This window comes from Haliotis rufescens, unplaced genomic scaffold (genome assembly GCF_023055435.1).
Source record: "Haliotis rufescens isolate VD_foot unplaced genomic scaffold, xgHalRufe1.0.p SCAF_1, whole genome shotgun sequence".
In the NCBI taxonomy this organism is placed as follows: domain Eukaryota; kingdom Metazoa; phylum Mollusca; class Gastropoda; order Lepetellida; family Haliotidae; genus Haliotis; species Haliotis rufescens.
The window spans coordinates 23675390-23691349 of record NW_025963779.1 but is presented as its reverse complement, the minus strand read 5'-3'; the positions used below and the strand labels follow the sequence as shown (position 1 = coordinate 23691349).

General features: G+C 40.2%; 1 protein-coding gene across 2 annotated transcripts in view; it reads left to right on the top strand.

Annotated features, from left to right (window-relative positions):
* The first annotated feature begins 1526 nt into the window (after window positions 1-1526).
* Window positions 1527-15960, top strand: part of LOC124131638 (solute carrier organic anion transporter family member 4A1-like) — a 140737-nt gene continuing 126303 nt past the window's right edge. Inside the window, exon 1 of one of the 2 annotated variants that reach the window (XM_046495047.2) lies at window positions 1527-1864. The gene's annotated coding sequence lies outside the window, so the exon portion shown is untranslated. The remainder of the gene's footprint in view (window positions 1865-15960) is intronic. The other variant, XM_046495041.2, reaches the window with a different exon arrangement.

The following is a 15960-nucleotide window of genomic DNA, read 5'->3' as shown; positions in this document are numbered from 1 at the left end:
GATTTTATAGTGCCAGCCGACTGAGATACCATGCCACTGTTTAACATGGATACCCCACTCACAGTATACTGACTCCGAGCTGACCAGTCCTTGTTTTATACCCCCGCTAAGCGCCAGGCAGGGTAACAAGAAGTACCATCGTTTAACCTCTTTTGGCATGACCTTCTGCTCTCCAGGCAGATGCTCTATCCACTCAGAGATCATAAAATTATTTTATGGTCTCTGATCCACTAGACCACAGAGGCGGAAGGTCGCATTTTGGATTGATTGAAAGATGAAAAAGATACTTACGATATGAAAATTGAGATCTCTCTCCTCACAAATATTTGAAAATTGACTACAATAATTTTTGCGTTTATGGAGGTATCAACTTAAAAAACGTTATGCACAGTGTAAATACGCATAGCGGATTTAGGCACAGTGTGCACACTGTTGAATAAATGACATGAAAATTGGAATTGACCAAGAAATTAAAAATGTTACTAGGCTGAAAACAGTCACCTAAACACTGCTGACTTAATAACCATTCTAGTTTGTTTCATATTTAGCCACTATTAAACATGGGTGTATTCTTTTTTGATCTGCATTTTATCATGGACCTGATGATTAGACTGTATTATGGAGACTCACTACTTGATGACTGGGTACACTTGCACCCGAGCAGTCTACAGTCTACACACAGTAGAGAATAGAATATACAGAGGATCATTTCTTGATTCATTCTCTCGATGTTTGAACAAGCCGTAGTAGGAATGAGCAGCTATCACTTCCTGCTGTGGGGTAGGATATCCAGTCTTTCAACAACGTATAGATGCGTCCCGATGGTGTCTCACGTGATGTCGTGTGTGCCATAAATCACGTGTCTTGAAGGGCGGACACATCAGTGCAGCGGATGGTTCAGATGTGCAACAACCTCACCCCTTGTGTTAGGGCGATTAATTAAAGGGTTAATTAGGCATTTTTTATGGACATTATACTACATCATAAATCCAACTGATATCCGTATATTTTAATGTTGTATTAAGTTTGCAATGCATTGTTATGTGGTCATGTTTCTGTAAATTTCAGAATGGTCTTTTTATCCTATTTCTTAGGAACTCAGAAATTTTATTTTTTCAATGAAAACTTTTCTTTACTTAACTCTTGTCACATTACTATTTAAGAAATGAAACCAAAATAAAAACATATTTATTATCCTCATACATTAGTGTAGGGATTCTCCTTAATTCTGACATTTCAAAATCGATTTCTTTCTCCTTTGAAGTACACACTAAGGGTGAGGAAACTCAGAGAAAATTCTATAAAAGCTTTCGCAGCCAAGTCTTAGCCTGGAGACTACAGTGTTACATGGGAAGCAAGGTCTATCATTGAAGGTAAACCCTCACTGAGACTCCCCAGCATCCTCCAGTCCCGAGATCAGCCCAGTTCACCGACGTACACACAACTAACTTCATTGATGAAAGCGTCAGCGGTGGAGGTAGCGGAGTGGATAGCCTCTCATAGTATTGGGGGAGCTGAGCTTCTGTCTTGAACACTGGCAGCGGTGGTAAGCAGTGAGCCAACCTCTCTCTGGATTGATATGGGAAAACCGTTAGCTTGGCTCCAAAGAGAGGCAATAACAGTGTGCCTATGCAAGTAGAGAGTGTTTACTCGTGTAGCGTGTGTGTAGCAGTCAAACAGATGATTGCTTTGTAGTGCCGTAAGAGCTGTATACAGAAGCGTTATAATTCTCGGGGTTGACCATAACCTGGACAGTCAGGTGACCAAGTGACCATAGTCAGTGAGTTGACAGTCAAGTCAACCGGAGGAATTAATGTTCCCTTGATGGCTCCAGTGACCTCTTGGAGCTGTCTAAGATAATTGGGTGAGTACAAGGGAATGGAGTGGGTAATGAGAGCATGGTCAGGATGAAGGCTGCATGTTTGGCCCGTAACTGTCACACAGACTCTTGACCAAAGAGGCTCGGCTGTGACATCCCTCCAGGTGAAGGGGGAATTAGGCCTCTCAGTAAATCATGGCACAGGTAGATTATATCACACGTTCCTCCAGGGCTGTGGGGGTGTTAGTGTTGTGTTTCTAGTGGGTGTAATACTAAACATATGAAGATTGATGTGGTATGTTGACCAGCTGGTCTGACAGTTATCAGCTGGTTGATTACCTGCTGTATTAGGTATTAGAGGAACGATACAGTGAAATGAGTAAATATGCATTGGTAAATTCTAAATGATGTATTGCAAGTGAAGGAGATTGACAGCACAGTACAATAGTCTACAGGACTGTACTGTACTGGATCTGATGACGGATGCCAAAGGCTGTATTGTCATCACCTAACTCTCTTGGCTCCATGGCTTTGGTATGTAATTTTCTTACAGGGGAAGGTGTTGTTGGTGTGTAAGCATTTTATCTGATAAAGATGCAGACTTTTAAGTCCTTGTGTAAATGGTAAAAAAGCCAGAGCATAAGATAGGAGGGCTGAAATACACCTGGTAAGCCTCTCCAGCTAAAGGAGGAGTGATAACATCTTACACGAGTTCGCTTAATACCCCCTCGTTACTGCTCTATTCCTGAGCTCCGATAATTACGTAATGACCACTTAAATTTTCACGCACAGTTTTTGATTACTGTTGTTTTTAATACATTTTAGGAAGAATACGATATAGACACAAAACAATCAATTTCTCAGCACTTTCTTCAATAATGATAACAGGCTAAGTATGATGTTAAAATGGGAGACTCCTGCATATGAGATTTCTCATGTTCTTTTTCTGGGATATAAAATTGAAATATGTTTTTCAGGCCAATATTTGTTTTATTCGTTGGGTCACGGATATTACTGAGTCAATGCTGATATTGGCATCAATGTTTTAAGGAATTATTGACTAATGTGTTAACACTCATTCTCCTAGTAAAAGGCTTGAGGATTAAGACATGAGAGAGGCAGGGGATTATGACAGTATATTTACAATTAGATACCCATTAATTACCAACTATTAGATACACATTAATTACCAACTATTAGATATCCAGTAATTACCAACTATTAGATACACATTAATAACCAACTATGAGATACACGATAATTACTTGAAAGGAATGGAAATGATAAATGTGTGCAAAATACAGTGTGTAAATGTTTTTATTTATTATTTTCATTTTTATATATAAAGAAATGGTTGGAGGATCCGTGAGCCAACAAATGAAAAAAATAACGGCTCTGACAATGCAGTGAGGTGTTTCTTCATGACAGTACAATATACATATAGCATACTACTCCACTTTTCATAGGGATTTGTCATTCTGTTTAAATATGCACTGGGCAGGCATATTATGTAGATCAGTTTTGTGTATCATGGAAAGATAAAAAAATATCCCTATCAAAGTGGGGTACCGTAGTACATGAAGAATACCAGCCTTACTTGTTCCAGGGTTAATGAGGAAATGAAACATTGTGATGGAACCTGTTCGCCACATCTTCCTCTTGTTTGTGGCACTGGTGGCCCTGTCGTCTAAGGCGCCGCGATTCGCTGTGCAGAGTTGCGTCCCTTGGGCACGCCAGAAACCTATGATTGTGGGTTCGAATCCCGGTTCGCCCCAATTATGTTTCTAGGTTTGTCAGCCCCATACCTGTGCTCGCGGGTTTCACCGAAGTGGTAAATGTCTTAGACCTGCATCACTTCGGGCTTTCCTCCCACATTAAGCTGACACGCCGTGATATAACTGGAATAATGTTAAAAGCGGCGTTAAACCCAACTCACTCACTCTTGTTTGTATACATATCCCTTGATGTCATTGAAGGAGACAAATAGTGTTGGATTTGATGGCCATTGTCAGCCATTACTGTTGTGGCCAGGGTTATATCCTTGTTGAGGAATGTTTACACACTGACATTTTATCATGGCATATTTGGCAGCAGCTTGAGGTTTTCTATGATCTCCATAATTCACAGCGTAATTATTTGTTCCACAAAGGTTGGGATGTTATGGCCAGAATCTTTCTGTTCCTTGTCTTTAAAAAAAGTATGTGATTTATGTCTGTGTAAAAGCAATGAAACGGTCCAGTCCCAAAGAGGTATTTGTTTTCAGAAGTTAGTTTTTATTGAGGGAAAAGAAAAGAGATTGTGTCTTGTTGTACGTTGTTCCAGAGCAGAACTGGCGTAGTTATGATAGAAACAGGCTGGATGTATGCTGGTGTCATCTGTTGTTTCCAGAGAGGAAATAATTAGACAATACTGACTGATAATGTCTACTATTCCACAGACACGGAATAAATAGACAATGTAGACTAGGTAATAGGGCTTGATGTGTCTTCTGTTGTGCTAGAAACAGGGAATAATGAGACTGTATAGATTAGATAATAGCACCTGATGTTATCTGTTGTGCTAGACTAACATCTTGTCTCTGAAATGAACACTTTTACAGAAGAGTTGTTAAATTATGATTATGGAATATAATCAAAAGGCGCCAAAAGACATTCTTCATTTTCAGATACGGCAGTTATCTAGACTTGCAAAAATATCATAGAATTGCAGGGTTTTTTTAGATATTTTTGTTTCAGGGTCAGATCTGTGTGACTACTGTTGCCCTAGAAACAGAATAAAGAGACGATATTGAGTGACATCATCTTTTGTGCCAGACATTGAGAGTATTTTATCAAATATAGTGGTATCATCTGTTACTGCCCAACCAGGGAATAATATAGATAATATTGTCTGATGTCTTCTGTTATATTGGAAACAATGAAAACAGAGACAATAGAGTGAGTGAGTGAGTTGGGTTTAACACCGCTTTTAACATTATTCCAGTTATATCACAGCATGTCAGGTTATTGTGGGAGGAAAGCCCGAAGTGATGCAGGTCTCAGATGTTTACCACTTCAGTGAAACCCACGAGCACGGGTATGGTGACAAACCTAGAAACATAATTGGGGCGAACCAGGATTCGAACCCACAAACATAGGTTTCTGGCGTGCCCAAAGGACGCAACTCTGCACAGCGAATCGTGGCGCCTTACACAACTGGGCCACCCGTGCCCCCAGAGTCAACAGAAAGTGAAGTCATTCTGCTATGCCAGAACCTCCGTGTGGAGATTTCAGCTTACTTGTCAGTGATGCTCAGACTGTGATTTGGCAGACTGCATCATGCCTTGATGGTGGGGATTGTTTTCAGTCATTGGTTTGCCTGGTCCAGACTCCCTGGTGAGAGAGCCCCATTAAGCTTTCTAGATATCGTGAGATAACATTGTCTTTAGCTGATGATGACCCTAAACTAAGGTGTATAACAATAACACCCCACATTGATGCTTGTCCATAGTATCTAGGACGTCTAAGCTATGAAGGTAATAGGAGAGAGTTTAAATCTGTATTGTGATTACCTGTGTGCCTCAGAGCACCTTTAGAGGAACATCACAAACACCTGTTGATAGGGAGGGTGGTTGTCTATAGTATCATCACTGTAATATCCAGTAATCACATACTGGTAGGTACATATTGGAGATAATGCATGTACACCTATCATATGATTACCTGTGTGCCTAAGTACACCTGTACCGTTAAGATTCATGTTAGAATTGATCTTAAGCAACTCCTAAGGTGATGGGATCCAGTGGTCAGGCTTGCTAACGTGATTGATGCATGTCATCATCATATCCCAATTGCATCAATCAATGCTCACAATGTCAATCGACCTGTGAAGATCCGGGGTAGAATAGATCTTCAGCAACCCATGCTTGCAGTAAAAGGCAACTATGCTTGTCATAAGAGGCGACTAACAGGATCGGGTGGTCAGGTTCGCTGACTTGGTTGAAGCATGTCATCGATCCCATTTGCATGGATCGATGGTCATGATGTCAATCACTGAATTGTCTGATCCAGACTCGATTATTTACAGACTGCCATCATATAGCTGGAATATTGCTGAGTGCGGCGTTAAACAATAAACAAACAAACAATGTCTATCACTGGGTTGTCTGGTCCAGACTCGATTATTTACAGATCTCCGTCATATAGCTGGAATATTGCTGAGTGCAGCATTAAACAATAAACAAACAAACAATGTCAATCACTGGATTGTCTGGTCCAGACTCGATTATTTACAGACCACTGTCATATAGTGGTTAAACAACAAACAAGCAAGCAGTATGTCAGTACTCAATAGTACTCAGTAGTATGTGTAGTGCATCACACAAGCACCTGCTGACATGGAGGGTGGTAGTAGTCCATGGTGTGCACGTGGTTACTGCACTATTCAGTAATGTACGTAGATGTACAGTGGAGGTAATGCTTCTACATTACCTGTGTGCCTCATTACACCTGTGTAGTACAGTGGAGTTACATCCCACAAGCACCTGCTGACATGGAGGGTGGTAGTAGTCCATGGTGTGGTTACTGCACTATTCAGTAATGTACGTAGATGTACAGTGGAAGTAATGCCTCTACATTACCTGTGTGCCTCATTGCACCTGTAGTATGTGTAGTACAGTGGAGGTACATCCCACAAGCACCTGCTGACATGGAGGGTGGTAGTAGTCCATGGTGTGGTTACTGCACTATTCAGTAATGTACGTAGATGTACAGTGGAGGTAATGCCTCTACATTACCTGTGTGCCTCATTACACCTGTAGTGTGTGTAGTACAGTGGAGGTACATCCCACAAGCACCTGCTACCATGGAGGGTGATAGTAGTCCATGGTGTGGTTACTGCACTATTCAGTAATGTACGTAGATGTACAGTAGAGGTAATGCCTCTACATTACCTGTGTGCCTCATTGCACCTGTGTAGTACAGTGGAGGTAAATCCCACAAGCACCTGCTACCAGGGAGGGTGATAGTAGTCCATGGTGTGGTTACTGCACTATTCAGTAATGTACGTAGATGTACAGTGGAAGTAATGCCTCTACATTACCTGTGTGCCTCATTACACCTGTGTAGTACAGTGGAGGTACATCCCACAAGCACCTGCTACCAGGGAGGGTGGTAGTTGATAGTGTCATTACTATAACATCATGTATGTAGTTACATCGGTACACGGGTAGCAGGGCTATACTGTTTACACCTGTGTATATGATACCTTTGATTTAATAGTGTGGATTCTTGAATGTGTCGCTACCAATTTGTTTTGAATCTTCTTGTGATGGATGTGAATATTTATGCCCTGATGTTTTCAGTAGTTTGTAGTTCATTGCAGGGAATATTTAAAGATTTGTGAAGTTTAACAGTACTAAAGTAATCTTATGATACACATGTCCTGATTAATTATTTCACAATCAATTGCATTAAATATCTTTTTAACTTTTAAATTTATGGGTGTTTTTTTTGTCAATACGACAATTAAGTTCAGAGACAGGAGGAAAGTTGAACATTGTCAGGGTTGATTAAATGTTAGTTAACTGAGAAAAAAAAACTAATAACAAGTAGCATATCAATTCATATTTTTCAGTTTTGCAAAACTTAGGATTTCTTGTCTGTAAAACAAGTGAGTGAGTGAGTGAGTGAGTATGGTTTTACGCCGCTTTTAGCAATATTCCAGCAATATCACGGCGGGGGACACCTGAAATGGGCTTCACACATTGTACCCATGTCGGGAATCAAAACCCGGGTCTTTGGCGTGACGAGCGAACGCTTTAACCACTAGGCTACCCGACCGCCCCTGTAAAACAAGGAAATACATTGGCATGGACTAACTGAAGAAATGTTCTCTATGAACATGAGTGTATCCAGCCAAGATCTCTCTTGGCTGTTATCCCAGCTGCAGTGATATCTCTTAAAGCTTGTAGCTTATATGAATAGTCTTGCATCATGACTCCGGAATTTAAATATTTTTTTTTTTTTTTTTTTTTTTTTTTTTTTTTTCTAAAAGACTAGGCGAGTCTGGTTTCCTTGATTCCACATATGAAACAACAGAGGCAGTATGGTTCTTTTGAAAAAAATAAATTACAATAATTTAAAAGAAATTTTTTCATAGACTATGTGTATGTCTATATAATGGCCTTTGGGGCAGAATCTAATTATCACAAAGAGTTATGTTATTATCCCGAATTATCTAATTCTTGTAGTTCATATCCAATGTGCAGACAGTACAAGGAATGGTTGAGGTTGTGTAATGTTGTGATGCTGTTCTTACCTTCATGGAAGCTGGCAGTGCTCCAGTACTAGACCCAGTGCTGTAGTGTCTGATCGGGCTGTGCAAGCCTGCTGTGCGCTTTGCTTTGTGATGCACCATGGTATTGTAGTTTGTGTGTCACTGTCTCAGGCACGGTTAGACCAGTCTGACATTGCTTGGTAACATCGCAGATCTCTGAATGGCAATCTGATTATCTGTTTCCTCAGTAGGGGCCCTGCAAAATGGCCTCACCAGCCCTCGTGTTGAATATGTTAGGTTTTTTATAGGTAAGAGATAAAAGAAATAACTCGTCAATGTTTTCTAAGTAACCTGATGATGGCAGTTTTATAACAGCAATGATGTCATGAGAATATTCTTATGCCTAAGAAGCCATTTTCAGACTGTCCATATGTGTTTTACCTTCTTAAAATTCCAATGCTGAATGAGGATCTGGTAAGATACCATTTTGATACAAGAAACATATATATATATGGTTGATGGCTATCATATGTCATATGTTCTTGTGTCACAGTCATTGTTTCTTCTTTCAAAACCTGATTAAGGATCCATCAATTTACTTAACCAGGTATCAGGCCACACTTTTTTTTATATTTTATGGTTTACAAATTCTCGGCTAACCAATTAGCTGTGGTAGTTCAAAATAAATATAAACATATATTGTTATTGTTATATGGGTTTTGTCAGTTTAATGGGGAAAAAGTGGGAGAAATATTGCAATTCTGTTTTAAGTGAAGAATGTTAAGTACATTAACATGGTCACATATTCGCTTCAGTAGTCAGTAATTTAAATGTAATTGGTTGTTTCTATATTTCTACGAGGCCAAGTGTTTGGTGGGACAAATGTTGGTGAAGGGATTGTACAGTGGCATGTGTAGGAATGGAGGCACCAAAGATTCCTTACTTTTTAGTGTTTGGCTGTTGAGATACACTGGCTAACAGAACAGACATTCGAGGGAGAATACGTAAGGATATTGATGTTTAGTGAGTGCCCTTGTGGGATGGTAGACATGAGGTCTCAAAGTGTGGAATCTGACATGGAAACATGGAGACATGGGAAAACGTACATTCTTGTACTCAATCTTACTTATGAATAAAGATGTCATAGGAGACAGTATAGGAGTGTGAGTGAGTCAGGTTCATGATGCTTGAACCAGCCTGTGAGGTAGTTTGAAAGTCGTGTGAGCTGCTGCTGTTTGTCCGTCATCTGTCGTCCATCATCCACCATGAGCATCTTCTCCTCCTAAGCCACTGGACCAAAGAAGCTGAAACTTCACATTCTTGTTCCCACCAATGATGACACCTGCACTGCCCCTTTTTTAATCTGATTTTTAATATGGCCACCATGATGGCCATTACCACATCATTTGTATTCGCAATGTAATCAAATTTAGTACATATGTAGTTGGTAGTGGGGGTCAGATTAATGTTACGTTTGTTGTGATATGTAATATCTAACCTTCTTTAACCTAGATCTTAAATTCTCTCAAGATGTATATTTGCCTCTGTAAACTTCTCCTATGGAACTGCAGGCCTGAGGGAGCTGAACTTTGTCATGCATGTTCTCCTTCTGTTTCTCCATCATATTTTGTTCAGTTTGTTAGATTTTATTGGTAGTTTTTAGTATTTATGCAGAAAATATTCTTCTATAGAAATATCTTTTTTTCATTGGCTTTCTTTGTTTTTTAAGCTGTTGTCTACATATCCAGGTGAGCTACAGTGCTGTGGCATGATTAGAGTGCTTACAGACAAAGAATAATTTTTTGGGTGAATCCGTGATTTGAACCAATGACAAATTGACCATGGGAAAAAGGGACGTAACTGTACAGAGAGTTGAGGCAGTGTAGACAACTTTACCACTCATGCATTGCAATACAGGTTCTGTATACACCATACGTTCCTCTATTACCTGTGAATACATACGGCCGATATGCGGTGTAATGATCCATCTTGTCCAAGAGCTCAGCATTGCCCCTTTATAATGCTTCATGTAGCATTCTGATATCATCATTGCTGAACATAAATAATGTTTGCCTGTATTGTGTGTCTTTGTGGGATGAAGTCAAGGACAATACCACTTACTTGTGGAGAATGGAAGTGGTAATGTGAAGTTCATAAACATCTAATATGAATAATGTCTTGAATTGTCATTACTTTGTATCAGTCTTCTGTGTTGCCTGGGGCTTGTGTTGCACTCTAGAAATGGGGAACATGTAAATATAGAATAATCTATCAAGATAATATAAGATGCATTTCTTATTTGACCATAAAAATTTAAAACACAGATGGTGTTTATCATGTATGTGCTGTTGAATGTGTACACAATATTGACCAACAGATAGCATTTACAGAGTATATAACATTGAACAGCTGAAACAATGCCACACAGTGTTGTATGACCAAGCACTCAATATTGGCCTTGGACGCAGTATTTACCATGGACCCAGTATCGACCATGCATTCAGTGTAAGGATCCAGTATCAACAATGCATCCACTTTAAAGATTCCGTAGCAACCATGCATTCAGTGTAAGGATCCAGTACCGACCATGCACTCAGTTAAAAGATTTCGTAGCAACCATGCATTCAGTGTAAGGATCCAGTATCAACCATGCACCCAGTTTAAAGATTCCGTAGCAACCATGCATTCAGTGTAAGGATCCAGTATCGATCATGCACTCAGTTTAAAGATTTCGTATCAACCATGCATTCAGTGTAAGGATCCAGTATCGATCATGCACCCAGTTTAAAGATTCCGTAGCAACCATGCATTCAGTGTAAGGATCCAGTATCGATCATGCACTCAGTTTAAAGATTTCGTATCAACCATGCACCCAGTTGAAAGATTCTGTATCAACCGTGCATTCAGTGTAAGGATCCTGTATCGACCATGCACCCAGTTTAAAGATTTCGTATCAACCATGCACCCAGTTGAAAGATTCTGTATCAACCATGCATCCTGTTTAAAGATTCTGTATCAACCGTGCATTCAGTGTAAGGATCCTGTATCGACCATGCACTCAGTTTAAAGATTTCGTATCAACCATGCACCCAGTTGAAAGATTCTGTATCAACCATGCATTCAGTGTAAGGATCCTGTATCGATCATGCACTCAGTTAATGGATCTTGTATCGACCTTGCACCCAGTTAAGGATCCCGTATCAACCATGTACACACTCAGTGGATCCCGTATCGACCATGCACTGATGGACACATGGCATATATGTCCCGCTGGTCAGTGTGGTCCAGTCTACGGCTGACCCATGACCTTCCTCCTCACTGGATACAGTTGTGGTGGCTCTCATTAGCATCACAAACTGAACCATGTGTCCAGCACCAGACCAGCACAACTAATCTCACATGGATGTCTACTTGTTGCTACACCACTCTCAGCAGGTCAGGCATGTTTTCTGGTCGTTTTAGTGCCTGCAGAGACATTTCAGGATTGCCCATCCAAATTATGGCCTTGGTAACAGGTCCTGAAGTGATGATGTTTGTGTGCCGTGAGGTGTGTTTGTATGGGCGTTGTGAAGAGAATGGTCAGATGTTGGTAGGAATGTCAGGTGAAACAGTAGAAGAGGAATCATACCTGACACCTTTCAACATACTGCTGTCTTTCTCTATTTGGATAATGCATTCACAGAAAAGAATTACGCCTTGTCACAGTGGCATAAACTATTAGCAGTTATCCCTTTTTAATGTTCAGTTTGAATCATAACTGCCAAATTTATGTATCTTTAATGTATTACTGTTGACATTTTTGCAAAGAATAAAGACCCTCTGTATAAATGAGATCTTCAATAATATATATTTTGGTGCAAATTCTTTTCTTTTATGAATCCTTTGCATATTCAAATATTGTTGTCAGCATTACCTTTGTTGTTTCTGAGTTTCTATAGATCATAATCAGCTTTCAGTTGATTAAAACATGTGATAAGGAAACACACATGGATATCGGTACCTGGAATTGATGCCATTCATGGTCATACACTTTAGGCATTCTAGGTTGCTTATCATACTTGATGTCTACATGGATCCGATGGTCAAGTTGAGTTACTTGGTTGATTTGCATGTCATTGTACCCAAATGACAAGGGGAATTACTCATAATATCAATCACTGGAATATTGCTGTCTCTGGTGAGAAACATCAAACAAATAAACAGTGATATTGATTTGTATTTTGATTTCTAGAAATCACCATTCTTTAATATTTATTATTAAATAGCTTCTGGGCAGTGTCATAAATAACATGTAATTCTGATTTGTAATGGGTAACTTGTTAGCATCCATCAATAGTGTTATTCTAATTATCCTAATGGTACAAGTAATCTATCAATAGAGAAGCCATGAACAGGGCAGTGTGCCCTTCCAAGGGATTGTAATACATTTGACATTTGCTACCAGCACATGTTTATCATACATCAACTCCAGTTTGAAGACTTGATCTCTGTCCCTGCTTTGTGTGAACTGTGGTCGGGACTACTGCCACAGTTGTACTGTGGAACTGGAGCTGAGACCGTGGAGGAACATGGTGATTGAGTGTAGCTGGCGTGTCCAACCTTACCTCATGCAGTTACCTTATCTATAATCCAATAGGTAACACCCCTCAATTAAGATAACTGACCTCTCCAGATAGACTTGCACACGTCTCTAAGGCAATTATCATTAGGTCAAATCATAATTTCTTGATTATATAAATGATAAGAAAAAGGTTGTTCCCATAAAAGACTGGTGTCCTGTCAACTTATCTAGACTTGCCTATTCGTTTTATAAAGATAGAATTACTACACATCTATGTACTTATCTTTTAGTAGAGCCTTGGATCAAGGCTACTCTCCAGAGTATGTTCTGCTGGGCCCTGATTGTCTGATTGCTGGGGCTGTGATTGTCTGTTGTTGGGCTATGATTGTCTGTTGCTGGGGCTGTGATTGTCTGATTGCTGGGGCTGTGATTGTCTGTTGCTGGGGCTGTGATTGCTAGATCTGTGATTGTGTGTTTGCTCAGGCTGTGATTGTCTGTTGTTGGGCTGTGATTGTCTGTTGTTGGGCTGTGATTGTCTGTTGTTGGACTGTGATTTTCTGTTGCTGGGGCTGTGATTGTCTGTTGCTGGGGCTGTGATTGTCTGATTGCTGGGGCTGTGATTGTCTGTTGCTGGGGCTGTGATTGTCTGTTGCTGGGGCTGTCATTGCTAGATCTGTGATTGTGTGTTTGCTCGGGCTGTGATTGTCTGTTTGTTGGGGCTGTGATTGTCTGTTTGGAGTGAAATTGTCTGTTTGTTGGGCTGAGATTATCTGTTTGTTGGGGCCGTGATTGTGTATTTGCAGGGGTGGTGATGGCTTTTTCGTTGAGACTGTATTTGCCTGTTAATTTGGAATGTGATTGACTGCTGGAGCTGTGATTGTCTGCTGGAGCTGTGATTGTCTGCTGGAGTTGTGATTGTCTGCTTGCGAGAGCCGTGATTGTCTGTTTGCTGAGGGTGTGTTTTGTAGTCTGTTGAGGATGTTTTTGTCTGTTTTTTTGTCTTTCTTCTGGTGCTGTTTCTGGTATGCTGGTGCTGTGAATGTTGACGTTCTGTATCTCATGCTGTGTGATATCTGTGTCCTTGCACCAGTCTCTGGAGGCTGTATTCGCCATATGGACATGTTTTTACAGCACATATGCAGACCCCGCCAGGAAAAACATCCCACCTCACCTACTGACTTACAAACAACTCACTGGCTATAAAAAAATATTTTGAAATCTATGTAGTTGGTTGGTTCATGCTGAATAAGTTGGCTGTGGCTCTTTTCAAGTTTATAACTTAGGACTTGGAGATTCCTCCAAGTATGCTGTACAATATAAATCCATCATATATTATCTAAAACTTCTGTCTCGTGGCTTGTCTATTTTCACATTATTGAAATCAATCTTCCATCATTTTCTCGGTTAGTCATGACAGGCATCCCTTCTATTTGTTAATAGCAATATGTCCATTGTGTAATATGAGAAGACTTTAATAATATCCACATCTACGCTTCCTTCCTAAAACATTTCATGAACTAGCTACACTTCCCCTTATTCCCTATTCATTAACTTCCTGTCTTGTAGGGATGCTGTAAAGTGATCTCAATGTTCCTCAGAATCTGTTTTGGGTCTGTTTTGGGTCTGTTTAGTCAATATATGGGCAAGTGTGTTTACGGGCATGGCTGATGGGTTGACACAGACACAATGTGGCCACTGTTGGCATCAGAAGGTACTGGTTGTTGTGTTTAGCCTCTGTTCCCCTGTGGTACAGATGGGGCAGGCAGTATTGACATTACACACCAGATACTATTGGCCTGTCAACTGTCTCCTGTTCCTGCCCAGTGACACATTACACACATTTTCACATCGGTTCAGTGAATGAGGGAGATGTTTTTTTCTTGTTAATGTTTGTTTGTTATTTAACGCCGCACTCAGCAATATTCCAGCGATATGGGTCTGTAAATAATCCAGTTTGGACCAGACAATCCAGTGATTGACATCATGAGCATCGATCCATGCAATTGGGATACGATGACATGCATCAACCAAGTCAGGGAGCCTGACCACCCGATCCCGTTAGTCGCCTCTTATGACAAGCATCGTCTTGTTAATGAGCATTTTAATAGCCACTGTTGTTAATTAACATCTAACAGCTAAATCATGAATTAAGAAACTTAAAATTAGATTCCAGCACTGCAGTAGACAAATAGATAAATCTAATTGTCAATTTTGATTCTCATGATATGAACGAATGGAATGGCCTAATCAAACAATGCAATGGAGAAATTTAGGCTAACATGCAGTCTTTAGTATCTTTTATTACACACTACAGTTATCTCCTCTAAATATTCGTTTCTTGATGTTGATTTAGATAGAGTTGTCTAGAGTTGCTTTTTTATATTCTAGAGTTGTTTTGGTTTAATGAAATACATATATTCCACAGCCATGGGGCAGAAGTAGAGAGAGATGAGTTCCCCAACTGGTGAACATCCCATTCAGACACGTGAAGATCCGGGTTAGAATAGGTCTTCAGCAACCAATGCTTGCCGTAAAAGGCGACCATGCTTGTCATAAGAGGCGACTAACGGGATCAGGTGGTCAGGCTTTCTGACTTGGTTGATGCATGTCATCGTATCCCAACTGCTTGGATCGATGCTTTTTTGGTCATATATTTTTTTGGTGAGCAGGATTTGTTTGTTTTGTTTGTTTGTTAGTTGTTTTACATCGTACTCCAGCTATATGACGGCAGTCTGTAAAAAATCATGTCTGGACCAGATAATCTAGTGATTGACATCATGAGCATTGATCTACGCAATTGGGATACAAGAATAGCCTAGTGGTTAAACCGTTTGCTTGTCACACCAAAGACTCTGGTTCACTTCCCAACATGGGAACAATTTGTGAATCTTATTCTTGGTTATCCCTGCTGGGTTATTGCTAAACAAGGTGCTAAAGCCATACATACTCTCTAACTTGATGGCCTCGACTAGAAGGCTATTAGTTCAGTCAGGACCTCAAGGTGATGACAACTTTATGTTAGCATTTGGTTCTTCTGACACTTCTTTCTTCGCCATGATGTTGCTAACTGGCATAAAACCCCAGACAGTCAATGCTTTTTGGGTCAGTGCAAGGACCATATGCTGGTATTTGACCTCTGGTCAATTGTACTGTAATAAGTCTGCGTGTATATCAGAGATGATAGGGAAGTCTCCATGCTGATATTGGTTTGGGAAAGTCATAAAATACACTTCCAACATGTCCCAGAGTGATTGCAGCCTCCCTGTATGGGGTTGGAGTGATAAATATCTCCCTCAGGTCCTATGGACACATCACTGTGGACATT